The sequence below is a fragment of the Larus michahellis genome, chromosome 4, assembly GCF_964199755.1.
Source record: "Larus michahellis chromosome 4, bLarMic1.1, whole genome shotgun sequence".
Classification (NCBI taxonomy): domain Eukaryota; kingdom Metazoa; phylum Chordata; class Aves; order Charadriiformes; family Laridae; genus Larus; species Larus michahellis.
Window position 1 is genome coordinate 83,603,945 of NC_133899.1, and position 25,204 is coordinate 83,629,148.

Consider the following 25,204-nt stretch of genomic DNA (forward strand, 5'->3'; position numbering starts at 1 on the left):
CAGAAATTGGGATACTCACATTGTTCATTCAAAACAGCCAAATCAGTGCACTGAAACATGCCTCAATGAAAAGCAAATTAATTTTCACATGAGTTACAGTGGAGAAGAGAGTTGGTTGGGAAAGTTCAGACAAGGCTGTTCTATTTTAATTTGCCAATCCAGCAAAAGCAAAACACTTTGGGAAGACTGACTGCCAAAGGTGGTTCACCCAGGGGGTGGGGAACACTCCGAAGTCTACCCAGGTTTCTCTCACATGAGCTCTCTAGCTGTTGCTGTTCTGCCTGGGACACGGCTGCCAATGTGAATGTTTCTCCTTTTCCATCACCACTCTTTTCAGTGGTGCCCGGGGACAGGCCAAGAGGTAATGGGCACAAACTTGAGCATAGGAAGTTCCACCTAAACATGAGGAGGAACTTCTTTACTCTGAGGGTGGCAGAGCACTGGCACAGGCTGCCCAGAGAGGTGGTGGAGTCTCCGTCTCTGGAGACATTCAAAACCTGCCTGGATGCGTTTCTGTGCAACCTGCTCTAGGTGACCCTGCTCTGGCAGGGGGTTGGACTAGATGATCTCCAGAGGTCCCTTCCAACCCTATGATTCTATGATCACCTACAGCTGGAAAATTCAGGTGACAAGGAGTATCAGAATCAGTATCGGTGGCTATGGCACCTAAGAGAAGATTATTTCCTTCACACAGACTATTGCCAGTACAGCCATTTGAACTAAGCTCAGTCCTGAGGTTCTCAGCTTTACTTTAAAAAACACAAATGGAGTATTTTTAAGTTACTGAAGGGCACTGCTATGGAGATCTGTATTGCTACAAGAGGCTTTATTAGACAAATATTCAATACTTAGAAAGATCATATCTTTCGCTAGTGCCTAAAAGGAACAACTCCAAATATTTTATCATGTATCTTTTGATCTGTCTAGATGAAAGCCCTAGTTATTATATAATACAAATTAACATTATGGCTAGCTCTGTTGTCTAGGAACCCACTGTGATTAGTGCTCTACAAGTTCCAAACAATTTGGTCCCTCACCAAAAGTCTGTATGTGGGAAAGTAGCCATGATACACAGTATATACTTAACCTGAGAAATTTCCATTTTTATTCAAATCTCTAACGAAAACAATAATATCAAAGATGAGAATAGAAAGCACCAAACCTAGTGGTGAAGTCTGCAAGTATTTTAGATATTGAATTATGAGCTTTAATAAGAATGGGCCCTGAATATTTACTTCCTAGATGGAAAAAAAAAAAAAAAAAGATCATAGAATAGTTTGGGTTAGAAGGGACATTTAAAGGTCACGTAGTCCAACCTGCCCTGTAATGAGCAGGGGATCGACTAGATCAGGTTGCTGTGGAATGGGAGTCATGAGAAAATGGTGCAATTGGAACTTGCTTTCAGCGTTTCATATGGCATTATATATATATTATGTGACATACACATGCCCTTTCCTGCAGCTTTGTGTTTTGGATTGTGTCTCCTCTTATAGCAGTCAGAGACATTAGCTAAAACAGATTAGCCTTGCAAAATCTTTCTTAAAAACCACTGCAAGTACAATAAGTGTATTTAGATGTTGATTAACTGAACATGATTAATACAACTATACATATTAATCATGATGTAGTCAATTATTGAACAAAACAACTAAAATCCTGCTCAGTCATGAGAAGATGAGATCACATAGTGAAAAAAGGCCTTGTTTCTATCTTTTGCTTTAAAGCTGACAGGTAGTCAAGACTTCTCTAGGAATAAAGAAATTCTTTGCATATTAACATACATTTCAAATTGAAGAAAGAGGCTTCAAAAGTACCACTTTGTACCTCACAGTTCCCCAAAACTTTGTCCAATAGCATAACATTTGCAAAAATTCATAACTCATGTTCATAAGCTGCTCAGTCAAACACAAGATGACTAAGGTTGATTTAATTTTTCTTCCTGATCCCATATTTAAATTATGAATATCATTTAGACATCAGTAGATGAAAAGTATGTCAATGAAGGACAAGTACAAATTCAAATTACTAAGGAGAAAAATTAAGTTAATTTCAGTGTGGAATGTTTGTAAGCAGCGTGTAATCAGTCTTCAGATTAAATGACTCTTAATTAAATAATCTATTATTATGTTCACTGGCAAATCGAGCCTAAACATGTACAAGTGCAAAAGCTAAAAGATTCAACTACATTCAGCATTCTAATAGAAAGAACTTTTAGTACATTAACATTGGCCAAAAATGTATTTTTGTCTGTGTGGAGTTTTTTTGGTTGGGTTTTTTTTTTTTTTCAGTTGGATTTTTTTTTTTTTAATCCTTAAGGGTATGAAACGCAGCTGAACAATCCATTGCATGTTTCAGTAGGAGTAATAAGGGTCAAATTCCAGCCCAAGGTACAAACATTAAAATTTCCATGACATTCACGAGTGTCATACATTCACATCTGAATGCAGTCTATCCATAAGCAAATATAAGCCTACAAGAAGACATTCTCCAATGCTGTTTGAGAAGTCTGTTGCTCACTTGTCACTTGGGCACACCCACGCCTAATTTTCTTTTCAGCAAATAGCATTATCCTGTATACCCCCCACTCTGAAGCAATTACTCATTTCAAAAAATAATAGAACAGTAGTCCCCAAGCGACTGCATTCAGACATCTTTCTTGATGCTAAGCAAACATCACGCCATTTGCAGTATCATGCCTAAGCTTGGCCCTGTTTCTGAAAAAGGATTAGCACAAGCCAACCAGTCTGGCAGGACTGACAGTCATTGACTTCAAATCAAACATCACCTCCACCCCAGAGTGTGCCCGCAGGGGCTTCCTTTGCGAGACTGGCTGAGGGGAAAGAGGGTGTGGATAAGGCACCGAAAGCCACCTCTCAACTTAAGAGCCCAAGTCCCGCTTTCGGAGAGGTGCAGGTTTAAGTGTCTTGGACTACCAGTGAGACCTGTCCTCCAAAAGATTGTTGCTTTCGAAAATCACATGTGAAAACAGTTCAAAATTGCTTAGACTCTTTTTGAAAACTGTAACCATGCTACATAATTCAAACATTATGCCTTTGATACTTAAAGCTGTAAACTAACAAGAAGAGAAGCATATTGGTTTAGAACAGGAGAAAAATTTTGCATGGAGAATTTTTGCAATTTCATACATTGAAACCTGTCTGGAGTTGCCACTGGTGACTTTCGCACAATTTTGAAGAATTGCATCCAGTTCTGCTTAAAATACAGGCTGAGGACAAGCATGGAAATATTTAGGATCTTTCCTAAGCTCACCTTTTCTAGGTCATGGTAATATATGGGTAGAAAGTGAATTAAGTCAGCACTGTCCCACTGAACTGTTTTTTTTTTTTTAAAAGCTCACATTTGTAACACTGTAGTATTCTCCTTGCTGAGCATACACACCTCAGTGCCAGATCTGACCAGGTCCACAGAGTAACTGAGCAAGATAAGCAAAGATTTGTTGTGAAAGCCTAGATTTCCACAAATCCAGCTGCCTGACTTAGCTGATCCTCAGCAGATGTCAAACTTACAGAAAAAAACCAACCCAACAACCAATTGTTCCAGCTCCTGACTTCTAAGAAGTGCTCGCGCATCCAATTTACTTTCACAGAATTAAACCCAAGTCAAGAGCTGCCACTACTAAAGGCATAAGCTTAGCTCTACTGCTCCACCAGGATGCTCAGAATGAGATATATCCAAAGGTAGCCAGAAGAAACAAGGCTGCACGTGAATGCTTGATCCCTGGTTCCCTCGCTTTGGAAACCTATCAATGCCCTTGATCAAGGAAAAAACCTCAGCACTGCAATCTCGCATTCAGGATTGCAATGGTTTTAACCTACTGTAATTAACATTACAGAGTGTCAGCGCTGATAACAGAATTGCTTTGGCACCTTGAACAAATGAGATCACTAACAGATCCCCGCAACAGCCCCACTTTGCTGACAGACAGAGGGGCAGAGGGTGCAAGTGGGGCTACCGCCTGAGTTCCTATGCTCCTGACACTACCTCACAGATTCGCTGCTAGTGGACCCAAGAATAGTGAACAGGCTGATACAGGCCCTTGTTCTGCGGTCCTGCCCAGTCTTTTTCTACTGGCATAAACTAATCAAGTATGATTTCACTGAATAAAAATTATATATCAGTAACTGTAATACAAACTAGACCAAACCCATATCTAAGGTTCACACTTCAAATACTGGCCAAGGAAGTGAATAATTATTATGTATTTATTTTCTGTTATAAGCCTACCCTGCAAAAGAGCTAGAACCCATAACTCCACCAACTTCAAGGGGTTTAATATTCACGACTGTGAAAAAAGATGCATCCACACAGAGCAAACTTGAATAGTAATCTGACTTTGGAGAATCATAGAATTGCCTAGGTTGGAAGGGACCTTTCAGATCATCTAGTCCAACCATCAACCTAACTCTGACAAAAACCATCACTAAACCATCTCTCTAAGCACTATGTCTATCCTCCAGGGATGGTGACTCAGCCACTTCCCTGGGCAGCCTGCTCCAATGCTTAAGAACCCTTTCAGTGTAAAATATTTTCCTAATATCCAGTCTAAACCTCCCCTGGCGCAACTTGAGCCGCATAATGTGCCATTTTATCCTCTGTCATTCTTCCTGTCCTGACTTTACTACAGTGGATAAAAGTGGGAAAGATAGATGCACACACAGATCCCTAAGATATGTCACATTGAGAGTTTTGAGATGTTTATGGAGCAAAATTGCATGAGAACAGATGTTTACAGAAAGCCTTAACATTAATCTTATGCTGGTAAAGCAATACAGAGAGAAGAAATCCACTTATACACAAATGTAAGGCATTGATATGCCTTTTTTTTTTTCTATCATTTGGCAAAGGGAAGAGAAGAATCTTAGTCATTACTGTTGAGTGGACTTCTAGCCAAACCTGATTGCCAGAATCATCAAAAAAACCCCCTCTTAGCCCAGTATATATTTCACAGAAGAAAAAACTGCCAAAACTTTATGTCAGCAAAAGGTAAGAACATATCACCACATATTCATATATGGGAGTCCAGTCAATTTTGTATATACAGAAAATTCATACATCCTCATCTTCAGCATGACCTGCAAACATTTATAGCCTGAAAACAAAGATTCAGGAAGTGTCCAGACTAGCCTTTCTAAACAGCAAACAATTAACTCAAGGTGAAACTATACTGCAGACATGCCCAAATCCAGACTGTGTTTCATTCCCTCTGGCTGAGAGGAGAACTGAGGTTGAGTGGAGAAATAACTTTTTTTTCTGGGAAGCAAGCAGAAGCCCCATTGCTCTGAAGAAAAGCCATGAGGGAAGAAATGTGTTTGAACAGCAACAAAGCAAGGAGTAGCCAACAGCTTGACTGGGGCACTTATTACTCTCTTCCCAAGCAACTGCACGACAGCATTCAAGGAAAGAGATGTGGAAAAAGGCCACTACAGAGTGGGATTTGCAGCAGCATCAGTTTTAACATGTTTCAAAATATTCCTTCCTTATTAGGCACCTCATCAGCTAATTGTTCCAGTGCTTGAAAAAAGTCCTGGCTTTTCTGACAAAGGAGAGCTGTTGCTAACTAGCATCCAACACAGCTTGCCCAAGGACTTTGTCTCCCTTCCCAGCATGGAGCAGCCGAAGGGGCCAACCATTTCATCATGAGTGTGTTACAATGACAGATACCCTCCTCCTCATCTTGTTTCAATAGGGAAGCCAAAACAAGACATAGAGGAGCTGCAGCATCTTGGCAAGGTCTCTTATTAGGCAAACGAAATATATTAATCTCTTATATAAATCATCCACTGTGTTGCAGGCAATTTTGACGTGTTTTAGGAGTCGTGAGAATTGCTACAAGATATAATCTATACTTAACAACTCCATCCGCTCATCCAGTATCCATGCCAGCAGTGATAACATCTGCTGTCTTCACGTGGCTGCATCTTCTCGACACAATTGCGTTCATCTGCATGCTCTCTCCCTGCTACTTATATTTGCTTTCTCCCTTTGCCCCCTGCTTTTCCAGGCCTTAGCACAAGGCACCAGTCCCCTCAGCATGCCTTTTGCTCAAACTCCACCGTGTGCCAGTGACCTCGGGGGACTGGGAGCAGGGGGGAAGGAAGCAGGCAGCCAGCTCCTGGGAGAAGGTAAGCAGTAGGAGGGGGAACTCCTCACACAAAACTCCATGTTTCTTCAGGAATTCAAGGCCTTGGAAAAGCACAGTGCAACAGTACAAGCCCCATAGTAATAATCGGGCCCAATATTTCTTCTTCTGAATAGAGACGCTCCCTAGGAGATTCCACATTTATAGGAGTACATTAATTATTCATTCAGATGCTTTTTAGCTCCACTTTGTTGCTGTTAAACCAAGAACAGAACTACGTAACTGAGCAATTTACCAGGCACTTAGTTGAGCTACAGACCTGGAGTAGCACTGTCTGCAGCTTAGTCTCACAACTTCATTCCCACAAGGGTTGAGAAAGAAACCACAGGAAACTACGAGGATGATATATTATGTCTTAGTGAGCATTTCTCAAATTCACCATCTTGGGAAATGCATGGCTTAGGACTATCATTGACTTTTCTAATGATTCCAAATGTTCAGATTATGGTATTAGCCAAAAAATATTTTTTTTCCCCTTCTATACTGTAAAATTATGAACATTTCTTTCTATGATGAACAATGGTGGCTTACTGTAACACATGACACAAAGGTGGCAGCTCTTAAAGCAATCATGAAGATTCACCTAAAAAAAGAAAGTGCTGTTACTGGCACTACTCCCAGCCAATCTCTAGGATATATCCGTCGTAGAATTTATGGTCCATAAAACCAATCTATAATTCTTACTTAGTTCAATTTCAACACACTAGCTGAAAATTAAATATTAATGTAGTTTAAACAAAAGGGGCTAGTGGCTGGATATATCCTGGACTCTGGAACTGGGTTCCTTCCTTCACCTAACACAGCTTGAATTAGTATCTTTGCTGTGCACTATTTTGCAACCCATGAAAAGCAGAGTTGAAAAAACAGGTGGATGCGCAAGCCGGCTGTGTGGGTTACAGTCTCTTCACAGTAGTCTAGCATAATACATTTTTAGCAATTAATTCCAAGAAATCTTTAAATCCCTTTTTCACATTTAAGGATGTCAATAAACTCAGCTCCAAGGAAAAAGGAAGAAGCAGCGGCCTCTCCCTTCCCTACCCAGTTTTCTATAAAACAAGCCCTGCCTTTCCCCTCCCTGACCATAGGAAGGGGATCAGTCTTTGGCCATTAGGCGAGATGTTCGTGACAGTGAGTTTGCATACCAGCTCCTTTAGTTGCTCTACGCCAGACGCACTTTGATCTTATGATCAAAACGTATTTTCATTTTGAACATTTGCATCCATGCTATACACGTAGGAGCTCTAGTCATGAAAACAGGCTGTGCTCAGAGGACTATGCAAAACATCACTGAGTTTTAATACAGAAGTAACAGCAAGAAGAGCCCAAGAAGGCACAACAACTCCTTTTATTAAGGAATTTATTGCGTTACTCTGCACCCCCACAACCTTGGGGAAAAGGCTGGGATACACGTTCATAGGCTCAGTTGTGAATTAAATGCAACTTGTATGAAAAACATTTGGCTCTTGCCAACACAAATCAGACAGAATATTTCACAATTAACTGCTAACTTCTGATTTTAAGAGGATGGTTGTGAAGGAACAAAAGACCTTTCCTTAACTATGTATTTCTCTTGTGTATTTAATTATTTCAATACAAACAAAAATAGAAGTTCGCTAGGGTATTGTTAAGGTTAGATGTCCGAACTACTTGCTAGAGAAAATACACTTTATTACTTTTATTTCTTAAAAAGCTGCAATTTGAAGTTTCTCAGGACACAGGAAAGTTCGAATAAATTACTCTTTGTATAGCATTCTTAGATCTCCAGATGAAAAGCTCAAGTGTATAATATCAGCCAGAAGAGCTGTGACATTGTGTATAAATGCTGAGTTAAATGTCATGGTTTAGCAAATTGTAATGGCATCAATTTTCATCCAGTGACCCATCCAAAGCGTTCAGTATTGAGACCTACATTAACTTTGTGATCAGAACAACAAAGTCCTAGATGCCTTTCCTTCTCACACTGGCATTAATTAGCCTCAGAGTGTAGGGTTCCACTTGAAAAATAAGGAACACACAGTAATCAAAGCCACATCTATACACGTATAAATATGCCAAAAGTCAGAAGGCTTGCATAGGTGCTTCCCAACAAATGTTTAACCTTTTGAAACTCAGGGTGGGGGGTGTTAAATTTGTTTCATATCCTTTTCAAGACAAAAAAGATGCTTGAAGGACCTCATCCAATATTGTGCTGCTAGTAAACAGGTTGGTTGGTTTGGTTTTTTTCCAAAGTGTATGTGCCAAGCTGCCATGACACATCTCATGGAGGCCTTTAAGCACAGGCTGGCACCCTGCTTGCTCAGGCCAACTTTAACCACCACCTCCATTACAGTGGGATGTGGTCAGCCTACAACAAGGAACGGGTACATAAGGCAGTTGCTGGTACTCGCTGAAGGCACGGGAGAAGGGAAAGGTCAGGGATCTTTTGCAAGGACCTTTGGTGGGCACAGCTTCAGCAGGAAGGGTGGAGGTAACTGCCACCCAAGAGCAGCCCATAGCACAAAGATTAAGGAGCTCCGAAAGGAGGTGGGAGCAGTGGGTTTGGATCCCCTTAGGCAAAGGAGGGACCTAAACCTGGGTAACCTGCTTTCTGGATGAGACTTCAAAGCTGGGACTACTCCTCCTCTCCCACTCACACGCCCTGAGGTGTGGTTTTACACACCCCCCTCACTCCATGCTTCCTAATGGCTCTCTGGAGGGCTGTGCACACCAACTGATCAGCAGGGTCCCCTCACACACTCCACTCCGCATGAGGAGCTGCGCTCGGGATTCTGCAACTCACCTCAGCAGCCCCTTCTTCATGCCTCAGTTCTCCTGTATTGAAAGGAAACAGCACTTCACTAACTCACTGAGGGTTTCTGATGATAAAAATACATTAGAACTAAGATGTCCTAGCATGAAACCAGGTAATATTTTAAAGACTGATAGACTGAAAGACACAAGAGCCCCCAGTGCCTCATACACCACCTCTGAAGCACAGTCTGGCTCAGAGCAGAGGTGCCAGAAGAAGTTTGCCCGCACGCTAAAGAAGCCTTGGAGCTCTGCTCCTCCAAGGGCCCCAAGCCCACAGAGTTAATTGCATTAAGTCTGATACAGGTCCTGTAGGGGGAAAAGAAAAGCATCTCTCAGGTTACTTAGAGGTTGCTGGGAGCACCTCTGAGGGCACTGAACTGCACAGGCTGATTATTCTCCGTGCCAATAGGCTTTGCTGAACGTAAAATTAAGACAGCTAATTAGTGCAAATTCAGTGTTACATTAACCATAATCTATTTAAGCGATACGACTGCAAGGAGGAAGCCCAAAACTGCTCAGGACAAGAAAGTGTTCCACTTAAAACAGAAAAGCTTTCGTTTGAATATATGGCATTTCTTTTCTCCAAGTTGTTTTGTTTTGAAAAATTCTGGTGAAGGATTTAAGTGCCACTAATGGATTCATTATCCATTAGTGCTCACCCTTTAGCTCTGCTTAACAACCATAATAAAATACACTTATTTTGAGATTTTTTTAATTTTTTAAGCTTTTGAAAACTTCAGAAATATATTTCACTCACTGAACTTCTTTTAGTTTAGTAACATCATGGAATCTACATAACTGCTCTAATATTTACTGGTACTAATCTGTTCCCACTGAAGTCAATGGCAAAAAAAAAAAAAGAATCAGTTTTTTTTGGTGAGTACAGGTTCAGGCTCATAAGAATGCAAAAAGATACACCCCAAAAAATAACCACATTTTGAATAAGGTAAGTCTCTTTCTCAATATAACCCAATTTCTTGCAGTAGCTTCAGTGCCTTTCCTTTCAAAGATTTGTACTCTGGAAATTAGAAGGTTTGGGTTTGTTTTTTTTTTTTTAAATACTTTTTAGTACTTTTTGTTTTTCCCCTTAATGCTCATAAGCAAATATGTTAACAGGCTCAAAAGATTTATTAGTCAGTCTAAGAATGACATGGTCAGTAGATGAAGTCTCTAAGCAAGCTTCTTTCTTGCTATACTTAAAAGATTAGTAACAAAGGAGAAAACAGAAAATCTGAATTGTAAGAGCTTAGTGTGTTCCACCAGTTGACAAAAGAAAGAGGATCAATCCCTGTGCTCCCACCCAGGGAACAGATATTTCATTGTTCCTCTGTTTGGTGACTGTCCACAACTTGTCTGAATACCTTTCATTTGGTAATGGCCGGGAACTGTAATCTTACCATCTGACATGGCAGAAGGACAAGATGATTCTGAATAGAAGAGCAGTGGAAAGGATTTTAAACAGACAACCACCCTTTCAACTACTACAATAAAATAGGTAGACACACAGAAATGTCTTGCACAGGACACTAAGTTGACATTCAATTCCTAGAACAACCTGTATAATACAGGAGCAGTATAATGAAGATCAACTTCCAGTAGTTAGCGTTCAAAAGCAGAGAAGTTCAGGCCTGCTTGAAAAGATTACTTCTAGAAGAGATCTGAAGCGTTAACAGACAATTGCCCCCCCAGCTCCATTTTAAATGCTTACGAAACTAGGAGCATGAAATAACTCATCTAGAAATCAATGTTTTGTCATAGTGTTCTTGATTTTATCTTGTTTTCAAACTGCTTTGATATAATTATATCATTAAGCATTAATTACAAAGCATTTTAGATATTACACATCCAGATTTAACGTACCTACTTTACCAAAACAAGGCAAATCGTAGGCGAGGCCTTCCAAGATATAAAGCAAGTCTTTCAAATCACTCCTATGCACCAGGCTCCCTTTCAGAAGGGGAGAAGAATTCCCCTCCACGTAGAGATGCAGAGCAGCCTGTGCGCGTACAGCCGGCCATGCTCCCCATCGCACAACTCCCTGTTTTTGCAAGCCTTGCCGTACAAACGCCGTGTAACCAAAAGGTCAGGGGAAAAGGTGCAGGATATCCTGAAGGGACAAGACCAAAGCATTCTGCATATAAGGTCTCCACTGAACCTGAAGGATGTATTTATTTGCATTTACATTGTTGTCACAAAAACGCTTATTTGTAACACTTCAGAAGTCATTGACACAAACACACTGACGTGCAGTATTTTAAGTCCATTCACATCAGATCACTTTCAAGCAATATCTCCTGCTTATAATTATATTTTTCATCTATTTAAGATGCTTGCAGAGAAAAGACAAACCTTGTGAGAAGTAGCAGAGGATGCAAGTTAATGGAATCCAATCATAATATAGTTTCTTGAGTGAGCAGGGAGCTGTCAAGAGGGAAAAGAGAAAGAAGAATAGATACGAGTGTCTGTTGAGATAGTTTAAGACTAGCAGACAGTGTCTCAGATTCCTTATTGGATCCATAAGTTTTCCCTCATTTCTCAGTCTCTGGTTATAGAAAAGCAACAACAGAAGTTTCTTCTTTGTACTGAATGAACCCCTTCACACACAGGAACTGACTGTCTTCCCACAAAATCATTTCCAGGCCAGTTAAAAAAAACTTTTCTTCTGGGTGTTTACATCTGCAGCACTAACAGGTATGTGAAATCAATGGTCTCCCAATTAAAGGGCTCTATATTAAGAAAAAAACCCCAAACCATCATTGCAAACAGAAAACGAGCTTCACTGGAATAATTTAGGCTTTCTTCTAGAAAAACACTGCACGAAAGCTGACAGTCTGGTACAATAGCACAGTGTTCAAACTGCGTGATCGGAGGGAAAGAGTCAAACAGGTCCCCAACAGTCTACAGTGGGGAGTAGGAAGAGAAGGTTTCATAGTTTAAGGAAAAATATCAGACACACAGTACACCCTAAGAAAAAAAAAAAAGTGTTACTTTTAAGGTGTGTTACTTGTCAGCCCCTAAAAAGAAAAGAAAAAAAAATATTCAAGAGGCAGCTGACCAGAACCCAGGGAAACATTTTCCAAGAGCATCCCCAAATTTCAGCACAAGACTCCTAAAATCTCCCAAGATGAAGCCATTCAGTGCTGCATAGCCTCTCCCCACAGCGTGCCCAGAGCACCAGGAGAACATTCAACCCTATACCCTTCAACTGCAGCACTTTAACACTACAGCATCCAGCAGAAAGCAATAAACCTCTTTTCAACTTGAGTGTAAGAAAAATGGATATATAGGAATAAATGCTTGTACATTGACAATAAGAAAAAAAGTGATAGATAACATTTTGGCCTAGAATTCCTGCAGATTCTGGAAATAAACAAATGTGACAAATGGCTGTAACTGTAACGAAAGAAACTGGGAAAAACAAGAGGAATGAATAAGGGAGAGAATGCCAAGTTACATGCAAAAGAAACAAAAAGCCTGCTACATGATGCAAAGCACGAACACAAATTCAGAACGTTCATCCTGCTAATTTTCTCAAGTCTGATAAAAATATTCAATTTGAAAAACAAAAAAAAAAACCAGCTTGACAAAGTGTTTCAAGGGGGTGGTGGTTTGGGTTTTTTTTGTGGGTGTTTGTGGTTTGTTTTTTTTGTTTGTTTGTGTTTCTTTTGTTGGTTTTTTTTGGGTTTTTTTTGGTTGTTTTGGTTTTTTTTTTTTTTTTTTTTAAGATCTTTCACACTAAAATGGATGTATAAGAAATTTCTCGTTAAAATTTTTCATTTATTATTGGGGTAGAAAACAGCTACTTTTAACCCTTTGGACATCGCAAAATGTACAATATTACAGTCCAATGAAAGAGGTCTTTGTAAGACCACAGTACATACATTGTTCTTCTGCTGCCCTAATTATTATAAAAGCTCCACTTTACATTGAGCGCCTCTAGGCATACCAGGAACGTGACACTAGTGGACTTGGTGGTGGTAAGAATCACACAGATAAAGTCTCCTTTAGCTATTCCCTTATGACAAATATCCCAAATTCTTGGCTGAAGTTAAATGGAAATAGTGATGGAGATGTCACAGTCGGAGATGTCATGAGGGTCATGGCTGTGTGAAATGAAGTAGGAAATCATTTAATTAGGTCATGACTCATTAATTGCTGTGAGATATTTTCAGAGCCTGGTCCCAAGCATTTTGCTTAAATATTCAAAGAACAAATTTTTTCTGTAGATATTAATACTCTTTGAATTTCAACAACTGTAAAGAAGGTTGATAAAGCTTTCATTTGTTTATTGATTGACTCCTGAGAAATAGTAACAAACCCAGAAATAGTGGCCGATTTTGATATTTTAATATTACTGGTTCTGTATGAAATAAACCCTATGAATCTGTAGGAGCATGGAGGAAGGCAATAAGCAAGAACACCAAGAAACATGTGCAAACACCTCAAGAACTGAAAATGAGATAAAGACTGTTTTCATTACTATTGTTCTGAATTTGTTCTTCCACTTTTGCTAAATTGGGTGTTCCCTTCGGTATCACTCAAATACAAACGGCAATAGGTGTAATGTAGAAGTCAAAAGCATCACATGCAACTGGTAACAAAAAACAAGCCAGGAAACACCTGGTTTCAATGAAACATGAATAGGCTTTAGATGTTATTGCTGAATGATTTGTATTATTGGATGATTTGGTATTTTAATATTGCTCAATAGAGCATTAAATGGCACACATGAATACAGAGATGCATCAAAACCTCAGTGTGAAACAGGAAACTAACTTTTAGACACTAACAATGTTAACTGTATAATTTATGCATCATTTCTTTACACATTAAAGAACCTTCTTTAATGTATATAAGAAAAGCTAGGAAATAAGCCTGATGTTTGCAGCAACTTCACTAACACGTTGAGTTCATTAGCACAACGAATGGCATTTTAAGTGTAATATTTACTAAAATTGATATATTTGTTGGTGGCTCAGACTATAAGTGGATCACATCATTTACTGCAGTTGGTGCACCATTGTTTAGCAGTTGTATACAAGGGACGGCCATACAAACAGGAGTGAAAGCCCTCCACTGTCAGGCTAGCCATGACGAACTGAAGAGAATGAATGGCACTTCTGTTACAGACCAGTGAGGATTTTATAAACAGTAGTATGAAGTACGTGTTGACTTTACCTAAGGAAGGTCACAACATGTCACAATTGATCATCTGCAAGCAAACATTAGTTCAAAAAAACAACACACACACCATACTGCAGACTCTAATTAACATTTCTGTAGCAGAATACTACATTGTCTTCATATCTGCAGGTAACTAGGTGGCAAATATATATATACACACACACACACATAATATATATATTATATAATTCGGAGAATCAAGCGCTGAAGGGAAGCTGTTGCACATCTTTGCATGCAAATCAATAATGAATTGGCAGAGATTCTTTCAATTCTAACAAAGGATTACTAGCAGGAGCCTTCATAATTTATCAGTGGGGATTAGATGAGATGGTAAAAAATCTCTGCCACAAATACTTCAGTCAGACAGAAAAAACTGAATTAATAGTAAGATAAACCAATAGGTGTTATCATACTTATATTTCCTCGTGTAGTCTATCTAAGAGAATGTTTAAAGCTCGATGTACCAGTATTAGAGCCAGTCATCTTAAGTGACACATGAGAATGAAGATAAATGGATAAAGTCTCATGCAGGTCTTTTAAGGCTTTTATGTTTTAGAGAGTTTTCTTGGTAACACTGCAAAGAGCAGCTACACGATGTCCTACCTACAGCTCTACAGCAGGTAAGGGCCTACAGCCCTATCACTGAAGGAAGAGCAAGGGAAGTGAACTTCAGAGGAGCAGAATTTTATAATGGAAAGAGTAGATCTGTATTTTTCTTTCCATGGTGTGTCTACTTTTAACCTGCCTCAGTGCACCATTGCTAACCTGTGAAGGCAATCACCCCACCACTGCCCATGCTTGCTTGTGGAGGTAGAGCCACAGCAGGTACAGCATCATCTGCTCCCCTACTTCGTGGGGAGAAAAAGCTGACATCAACCACTCAGAAAGCTGGAAGAAAGGGGGTTAATTTCTGATTTATTCCTTTGCATGCTCACATACCTAGAAGTGTTACCTCACAGCAGTACCATTCGTGTTTCAGAATAAATTATGGTATGTTAGTATCCACAATGCCACATGGATATACTGCTCCAAGACTGTCCTCAGTACATCTTGGGTCCAGTTCACAGTTGAACACCAAATGCATTCCTGCTCAAAGGTCATTAAAACAATGACTAATCATTCTTCTCTGTTCCTCTCCTCACAACAGATTCTGCCAGTATCAGATGCTTCCTCCATTTTTTTGTTACTGGAAACAGCAGGACAGAGAGGTACCTAACATTATTCGTGAGAGTCCTTTGCCCAGCATCTCAGGCTGCACTGACTGCAGACGCTCCATAAGAACAGATCTCATTTACCTCCTGAGGAGACGGTGACTGCCTGAAATCCAGCTGAAGAATTGGAAGAGACCAAAAATGGGTTTCCTTTAGTGACCCCTCCCCCTCAGATGCATGTACTTACAATAACTTTTAAGAAGCTGCAAGACAAAACACTCTGAAGGCAGTACGTAGGAGTGAGGATGGGTTAGCTTTTATCATTCTAACAGTACATGAATACCATGGTGGCGATGAACTAACAACCTACTCGAAGAGATGATTTCTTCTAAGATATACACAGTCACTATCTGACACTCCTAGTACAATGAACACCACCCAGCCAACAAGCACAGCACCTTTCTATAAAGGAAAAACAAGAAATGCAGGTGTATTTGTTTGCTAGGTCCTGCCTGGGTTGCCATAACTATGCCAGTTCCTACTGATAACAACGATGTCTTGATGCTACATTGCACTTGTACTGTCAGGTAATAAACAACAGCTCCAAGCCAAGCTTTACAGTAGGATATTTTAGTTTTAAAATGGCCAGATTTGAAGTTACAGTAACAGCTAAAGTTTGTTGGTTTTGTGGTTTGTTTTTTTTTTTTTTAAACAGAACTATTTTAAATTTTTTCATATCTTAGGATGTGAAGGATATATTAATTTATTTTATCTGACTGAAGCAGAGAAGGATTGTCTAGTTTACAAAATTTTTCAGGTCATACTGGGTTTTCTCTACTGTAATTTAAAAAAAAATCCAAAGTCATTACAGAGGTTACACATCAAGTTTCTAATCAAATACAACTCACAGCATGTTCTTAACTTAATTCAAAGAGGCGAAGAACGGGAATGCTTTGGATGGAGTGGCCTTCTCTACTCAGGTATAAAGAGGTGGAATTTTTATAGACACAATCCATAATTACTGTTCATGTGAACTATACACATTAAATGCAGTTATGAAAAGTTTTTTTGCCTCTTTAGAGCTAAGGCCAGGGTCTGGTCTTCCTTCTCAGTTTAAAAACACCCCAAAAATGATTACGTTATCTTCACTAGAATTAACTCAAGGCACTTAAAACAATCACCACCTATCTAGAACTAATTTCTACCTTTTTGCATTAAAAAGTTGTATAAAAAAATTATTTGCACTTGGAGAAGTATAATTAATAACATATTCAATATCAAAAGGCTCAGATTCTGGAGAAAAGACAACAAATCAAAGCACGTAAGCTTTGTACATGAGTAGGAGAATGAATCTTTCTTTTTTATAGCTGTGCTTTAAATACCAATCAAAATTCTACAGGCTTTATGCAGACAAAACTGCCTCCAAAATCTTTAACTGGAAACGCAGGATCTGGACAGAGCCATATTTTTCCACAAAAGTCCACAAAACAATCCTTACATTTTTTTTTATGTGAGAAAGAACGAACTGAAGTTGGTAACTCCTTCCTGAAATTAACGGCAATTATTTTCCAAGAAAAAGAAGCAAACAAGGTGATGAAAATTATGTTCTGAGTCTTCTTACTCAGAACATGTTATTCTGTTAATAGAATCAAATCGTAACCTTAGCTGTATAATAACATTTTCAATGTTTTCTAATATCATTAACATGGGTTTATTAAAATGAAAATGCTTAGAGACTCTTCCATTTTCCATACTCTCACTGCTTACTTTTTTTTTTTTTTACTTCATTCAGTTTAGACAACGAGACAAGCACTTTCGTTTTCCTGCTCCCATCTACTCGACCAAAAGCTACAGAGTGCTAGCTTTTGTGAGATATTTTACGGACACCAAAACTTTTCTGCCTTCATTAAAAACTAGTGAAAAATATTATCAACACTATGCCTATGGGGGGAATAAATAAACACACACACCACTCCCCCAAATATGCAATACACCTTTAATTCTAAAGTATAGACATGTAGATAGTTTTTATAGGTTTGGGGTTTGTTTTTTTAAAGGTAATTAATAGATTCAGTGATGTCAAAGCCTAGTTTACAACAGGTAGTGTCCAACACGCTCATATGTGTGCACACCTATCTGCAGAGAGGATGGCAATCAGTTTTTCCAGAGTGTTACCTCTCCATCCCCTTGCCTGCTGGGACCCCCAGGTCTCTCTCGGAGGGTGGCAGCCCGGCCAGTGCTTCCTGACTGAGAGCAGGCACAATGGCAGGAGGGGACGCCTTTGTCTGCCTGTCCTTGAAAAGTTGTGAAGCTACAAAAGATCATTAGAGATGCACTGAGGAGGCTTTCACACATTCTTTTGCATTTTGTTTCCTTAAAAGTCATGTAATAAGATAACAAAGCCTCCACGATCACAGGGGCAGAAGCTTAGTGACATTATTTTGTAAGTGGCCACCTAATGCTTAAATGGAGGGCACAGAGCAACATCCCACTGTGTAACCAGCTGCAAAGCCTTCCTCTTCTTCTCAATCACGGTTTTTAAGGGTCACACGCTTCTGCTTTTAGCATTTTTTAAGACCACAACAGTCGGTACTTGATAATCCCTCTTCAGTTTACTTCTTTCAATAAACATTCAACTAAAAGTAAACTTTGAGCAAACATAATTTATTACTGTCTTTACTACTTGCGGCTCCTTAGGAATTAAGGCATTGAAAGAATTCCTTTCCGTAAACACGCAATGACGACTAGGTAAGTTACAGTTCTGTGCAAGCGACATCACATCCTCCAACCTTTTTCTTAAATCGTTATGGAAGAAATACAGCTCAGCTGTAATACATGAGCCATGGAAAATGCCCACAGCCCATCCAGGAGAAAAATATAGGCTTTACTCTTAGTCTCCAACTGCTCAGACCTACAATCTTCACAAGTAATAGGGGAAGAAGGAACCTGCGTTTGTAACTAGATCTGTTGAAACAATTAATCCTTAGAGTTCAACCACAATATATTTTTGCTTATTTCTCTTTTAAGGGTGATCTTCACAGACTCCCAGGTCAATCCAGTCAGACTTAAAGGACTGACAGCTCTTCAAGGCCCCCAACAGAGCAAACTCAACCTGTCAGACTTGAGGGCATTTGTACCAGCTCTTGCAACATCTCCAAGTATTTATGAGACATTTAAATAACACCACATACCTCTTCATAACCTGGACTTTCAAGCAGCTATTTTAAATAAAAGTTGTTTTGATTCAGTTTAGTCCCGCAAGCCTGGCTTTAAACAGCAGAAACCAGAATCATGCCAACATAACTTATTCCCTTTTCATAAAGTCAAAATTACACTGTAGAGGTACGTGTAAAAGCCTAGTTTTAGTTAGATGGAAAACACCAGCTGCTTAATTCCTTCTAAAATAGAAATGGAAATAGACAGTGGAAAGAAACTAGGACTTCTGCCAAGTTTTCTCCACAGTCCTCTAGCAGCTTATTTGTTCACAGCTATATAGCTCAACGTCATCGATTTGATACATCCTTGACTCAAGCAAAGGATGGTAGGGAAACCAACTGAAACTTCATTTTAGCATTCAGATGTCTGGTTTCTGATAACACGGAAAGGTCAAGCAAGCCAATCTCATTTTGTCTCTTGGAGGCAAAGCATCCTCTTCTTGAAGCTTATGAAACGTCTTCCACAGCTTCTAGTTGAAGCATACTCATGTCATTTAAACCATACCATCTTTGGATCCCTGTATATGGTGGAAATATAAGAGATGAAAGCAGTATGATTTCACCTAACATCAGAGAGTTTGACATCCAACAGCCTTTGAAGATCAAGTGTCAGATGCTGTGGAACCACAGTGAGCAAAGAAATACAGACAATTAATAAACTACAGTTCAAGCTACTTCAAAATAGTAGACAACTAATGCAGCAGTGTGGCTGAACAAGTGCCATTTGGTATTTTTTTTCCTTCAGAATTCTGACATCCCTTGTAGATTTCAGCATTCCTGTCTTAGTCCTGATGGCTGTTGCTGAAGTTTGCATTGCCTTTCCAGGAGCACATTATGCTTCCTAAGGCATAGAGCATTATCCCAGAATCCTTAAGAAAGTGTAAAGCCTTACTACTTGTGTCTGGAAACATTTTGCTCCTTTCAAATAGGAAAGCTGCATCCATCTTGGCTTTTTTACTTGCTGCAGTAATAATTATACTGCATGATGTCAGATGTGAGGAAACACCTCAGATCTTTAGTATTCACTGTTTTCATTCTTAGCTATACAAGTCAGAGGACCTGAGGTCTGCTAAATGCCTTTTTACAAGGTCCAAAGGGGCAATATTGATGTACAAGTGTTACATCTGGAGTATCTTCACGCAGAAGGATACTAGTAATTTCTGTGTTTTTCTGTAGTACTTCAGCTTGTCCTTCCCTTCATTGAAATCAAGCGCTAACAAAGACATGATAGAGTGAGAAGTGAGAAGAGTTAGAACCATAGCAGGTACCTATTCGGACCTGAGGCCATCAAGCCCTACACAGATGCTTAGGCCTAGGATCCAACTCCCTCAACTTACAGCCATACTGATTCTGTTTGAGCACAGAATGAAATAGAAGATGAAAAGTCTCAAGACACATGACTTAACAGAATACATGTGCCTGGTGGGATCCAAAGACAGGAGGCACAGCTGTAGGGGTGGCCACAGGGACCACGGCCTGGGGACAGAGAGACATTGGGGTGGCTGCAGTCTTGTCCTGCGTTGACACCAATCACCCCACCATGAGGTGTACTTGAAGAACTTACTGCTACTGACAGCACAGGGGGCTGTGTGAAGCTTAGCTGTTGATTCAGCATTTAAGAGCTTGTAGGTTGATTTATTGGATTTCCCACCCCTCCATCTACCAGTCATAGGAACTACCAACTTTTATACTCAAAGCCTGTTTAGGAGCTACAGTACCTAACAGCCTAAGCACCCCATTAGAAAGGGGCTTCAAACTTCTTCTCCAAGTAAGCACACATGAGACTCTCCTTATCTTTCAAATCTGCCATCTTTCAAATACGGGGCATGTATCTTGCTGTGAGGGCCTCAGCAATCAAGACCTTCCACCAATCCAGCAACCTGCCTATAAGCCTACAAATATTTCATTGTCTTTCAGACAGCTTCTTTCTAAGTGATACGCTTTTCTAGATATACTTTACCTTCATCAGTATTGAAGGAAAACACCCTGGCAAGAAGGGCAATGTTCGAAATATGGAGATGTTAACACTGTAGAGTATCAAATAAAACACCCTAGGGCTCCAAGGAAAATAAAATTCCTTCACACTTAGAAGAAAACGAGTTTTGGTGTCCGCCCCTGCCTTACACCAACTGCATTAATTAACAAAGTGTACAAGTTATTTACATGTAAACAATTGGAGCAAGAACAACTTCAGCAACAGGCAACACTGGTCACGAGGAGAAAGGGAAGGGTGGAGCACCACTGCCCCTTCACAGGGAGGCAGAGAGGGCTGTATGTGTTGGCCCTGCAAGGGCTACTCCATAAATCACCAGTTTCAAGGCATTTGGCACAAAACCTGTCACATCAAGCAGTGAAATATACGTGTGCAAGAATACTCAGAGGTGGACTGTTCGCAAAGAAAGCTAACTAATTTGTGACATGCTAGAGAGGAAGCTATTACTCTATCAAAAGAGAATTTGAGTTACCTCAGGAAAGGAAGGGACACGACCTATAGATAGTTGCAGTGTTTAACCTACCTATGTATTACAGAAGGGCAATGTGTTACATTATCGGATATGCAACAGATTAAGAGTTTAAGAAAGTTTGCTCTAAGTAAATAATCAACTACTGTTTTTCTGCTCTTCAAAACAAAGCCATGACTGTCAGTTACGTATTAGCTGAACAAGAACACCAGCACAGTCTTTGCTTACTCAAAAAGTAAAGTAAGCTCCAACTAACATATTCATCCGCTTGCCCTGTGCCATAATATAATCCTATAGATTATTATTTTCTAAACAGTATTGTTTTGTCTTATGTATAAGAGTTGTATGCATAATAGTTTGTTACATGTACTGAGGTACCTGTTCTCTGCACTCACTGCGGCCTGTCACAGAGTCCAACTAAACAGCAGCAGTGAAACCCACCAACATACCATGAGCTAGCACTGCTTGCTTACAATTGTCACGTCTTAGAGGACACCACAACTAGGTGACAGTAAGAATCGCGTTCCTATACGCTTTCAATAAAGTTTGAGATGAAATGACTTGGCTTTGAAGGGCTGCTTCCTCCCCCTGCTCCAGAGAACAGTATTAATCACTGTATAAGGACACAATCAGCTTTCATTTATGGGTTAAATTATGCTCTTAAAATACATTCTCAGCAAGGGGTACCTTTCTTTGTGCTTGAAGACAGACAAAGGCATGTACAGAAGGCAATACTAGCACTGTTGGCTGAGCCATGAGAGTCACGGCCTTGCTCCTCTGCCCCAGTTTGCCCAGGGACAGGGGGAAGCATGTACCGATGGGCCTGATGCAGTTATGCAAGAGCTAGAGAAACTCTGTTCATCCTTTTCCCTGTGCTTCTCAGCCACACTCGGAAAGACATCAGCCTGTTTGCACAAGTTCAGTCCTGCCACCTTTTTACAGTGAGTTGAGGATCTGAAAGGGGTGGTAGGGGAAATCAAGTTTAGGATGCTATTTCTCAGCTATTTTATACTACCAGTTCTGCAGGTCATTCAACTAAAGTGGAGGCAAGTTCTGCGGTGGGTGCTTTTATCTAGCCACTGGCGTTTTAGAAGTCTTTAAATAAATTGGATGCATTACTGTGCTGAATTGTGGACAGGCAAAATGCATACTTTACAGAAATGTTCCTGACAGAAAAGATGTTGCATTTCCAGCCTAAGAAACAGTTGTAAAACATACTTATACCATAGAGCCTACACATGGCAAAACTATCACTAATAAAACTTGGTCTGAAAAACTAAAGTTTGTTTTAGCTTCTATCAGGTATCAAAGCTCTTTCTAAAATATATTTGTTTAAATGGAATCATTTTCAGGCATTGTTTGGGTAGCCAGCACAGTCAAATTGAAGATTTTGTAAAACAGGATGGAAGGGTGCTTTTCCTGGGGGATGTGTGTGTTTGGGTTTTCTCAGTTTGTTGTCCCCGTCCCCACCCTACCTGCATTTTTTATTTTTTTTTTTTTTTTTTTTTTTAAACGGGTATCAAATCAGGGCTAGTGGTTTTAATACCAGAAGAGAAGCCCTGGGAACTTAGCCTTCAGTTTTGGTTATAGAGTGAATGCTGTACACGGCCATTAGCAAACCACCTGAATTGTCTACCTCAGTTTCCCCGTATTTAAAAGAGAAATAATTATAGCATTTCTGAAGGATACTGCAAGGATCACTTAATGAAGCTTAATTTAGCTGATGAATTCATCAAGAATCACTTAATGAAGCATAATTGATAGTTAAGTAACTTCTTGATATTTGAAAATGTCTTTGCTAGCATGAGTATTGTTGTTTTAATTGTTAATGATAATTTCTCTGGGGCAGTCTGGCAGAAACTGTTCAGCCAAATTAACTACTACTAGTTGAAAAAAAATCACCAGTATTTCTGCAGCGTGGACTTTCTGGTATGTTACCTCAGTGGTTATTTAAACTGTGCAGTGGTGCACTATGGAACAAATAATCTAGCATGATTTAACATTGTATTTGAATTACACCTGCCTGGAATCTCAAGGTAGCTTTTAGCACTAAAAAAATACTAGTAATTGTGAAAAAAGATATTGTGGGGGAGGGAAGACTGAATGGAATAAGCTGTCCTTCCTCAGTATGACAGGGAGAATACCTGCCGACCCCCACCTAGTGTTGTTTTTCACTTAAACTATTAGGCAGGGAAAAGGAACTTTGTTTGTGTCATAGAAAGCTATTTTGGAAGACTCGCCACCACCACCAGTGCCCACCTTGGTAGGGGAGAAACTTCTTGTTCTAATGCCCCAAGCATCAAAAGCATAGAGGTGGGACACACAACATCCAAATTACACTATCAACGTCAGCGCGAAAAAGCAAGCCCACCGGAGATGCAGAGCAAATGGTCTAACAGAGGCCCCAACATGAGAGACTTTGCCTCAGAGCTCTACCAAGCCCCACCTCTCATAAAGGACGTTCCTCTTACAGCAGTCATTAGCAGCACACAATCCTCACTCAGTATAAGGTAATGCCCTCAGGGGGGTAAACTATTACTTCACCAGCATAGCTGTGACTTTTGTGGCTTCAGACTTGCTTATTCTAAAAAAAACTGTTTCTTTTGTCCAGCTCCTCGCTGCCACTCTCCGCCTACGTAGTCATAAAAAGTGTGCTTATAAACTTGTCCGAAGTTTTGCTTGGATATGTCACCTCTAAAACCTGTGACTAGGACCATCACATTTTTGTATATTAAAAAAAATAATCAGTAACATACTTGCTTTGAAAGTTACATTCCTTGATCTAGAAGTTCTTGCTGGCCAAATGAAAAATAGGTAGAAGTAACTCAAATATCATGTCTGCCAACTTTCATTATTTTTTTTCCATTAGAAATTAACCGCCCAGGAAATGACATAAGGCTCCCGTGTTTTGCACCCTTTAATAGGCCTCAATAAAACATGAAAGGTTTCTTCATTGATTTTCCCCTGCTTGGCTTTTCTTTGCCTTTCCATACTGGAAAAATCGAGGCTACTGCCACACTGTACTGAGTATAACCACAGGATCCCATGGCCCAACTCAGGCTAGACCCAGGACTAAAGGAGGGAGAAATCAGCTTGGAGGTGCTTTTATCTACAAATTTTTGTGCAACAATAGGAAAGTCTTCAAATTCTGAACTGGAAAGGAATACTTAGCCTAGCTGCAAATTTAGTTTATTTTTGTTAACATCCAGGGAACACAGCTAATTACAACTCTGGTCAAAAGCAGCTTTGTTCACAGCATCTTCATTTACTCAGTTCTACCAAAGTTTCAATGGTGATAAAGATGATTAAATACATTTTAAATATGTATTAGATATAAAAGTAAAGGGATAAGAAGAACAAAAAGCCCACTCAAAAATCTTTAAATCTTGTAATGAAAATGAAAAGGGAAACAGTCTGGTCGTTTATAAATATTTTGCAAATATAACTGCAGCATTATTTAAGCAATTAGGTTTTGTTTTATCTCTTGCTGAAGAGCTGCATACCAGTTGCTTTTCCACTTTTGCCAGAGGTGGGAATGTCTGGCCTTACAGAGCAGTCCATTACCATTTCAGTTAGCAAAATTAAAGCTGACCATACTAGTACAAATATTTAATTTTATATCTCAACCCAAGCTTCTAATTAATCATTTAAGCCCTAGGAAATGGTGTCATCCTAAGCTTCCTAACAATTGATGTAATGCAATGAAATATTACCTAATGTAACCTGATTGACAGCAGTCCAAGAGGTCTGCTTTCTTCAGGTCATATCTATGCACTTTTTTTTTTAGGTCAATTAGTATCAGCATGCTTGCAGGTAGTTATTTGGGATAAGCAGTTCTTTGAAACAATGGCTATAAAATAATCTATAATTCATAGCCTGGATTATTGAGAAGGTTGGAAGAATACAATAGGGAGCCAGTGACAAACTGGTTCATGTAACTCCACCTAAAAACCTGACACACAACTAGAGAAGAATTTTTGGCTTCTCGTTAAACACAGTTTCCTAGTAGTTGCCTTTCACTGGCACAAGACAGAGCTCTAGAGACACAGGTCAGTTACCATCCAACCAGTTTTTCACATTTTGGCCTTCCTTGTATTCTTTCTCTATGAAGATTTTTGCTTGAGTTTCTTGGTTGACATTAGAGATATTACATGAAAGTATCTCAAAAGCTTGCCACTGTTTAAGTAGGTCTTTGAAATTATATCCCTTTTCCAGGATGATCTAGATGATCCAGGATGCATG

The 25,204-nt window shown here is 39.6% G+C and overlaps 1 long non-coding RNA gene across 1 annotated transcript in view; it reads right to left on the reverse strand.

Annotated features, from left to right (window-relative positions):
* LOC141742809 (uncharacterized) overlaps positions 1 to 25,204 on the reverse strand; it is a 74,320-nt gene that overhangs the window by 18,323 nt on the left and 30,793 nt on the right. The gene's annotated exons all lie outside the window — the stretch shown is intronic.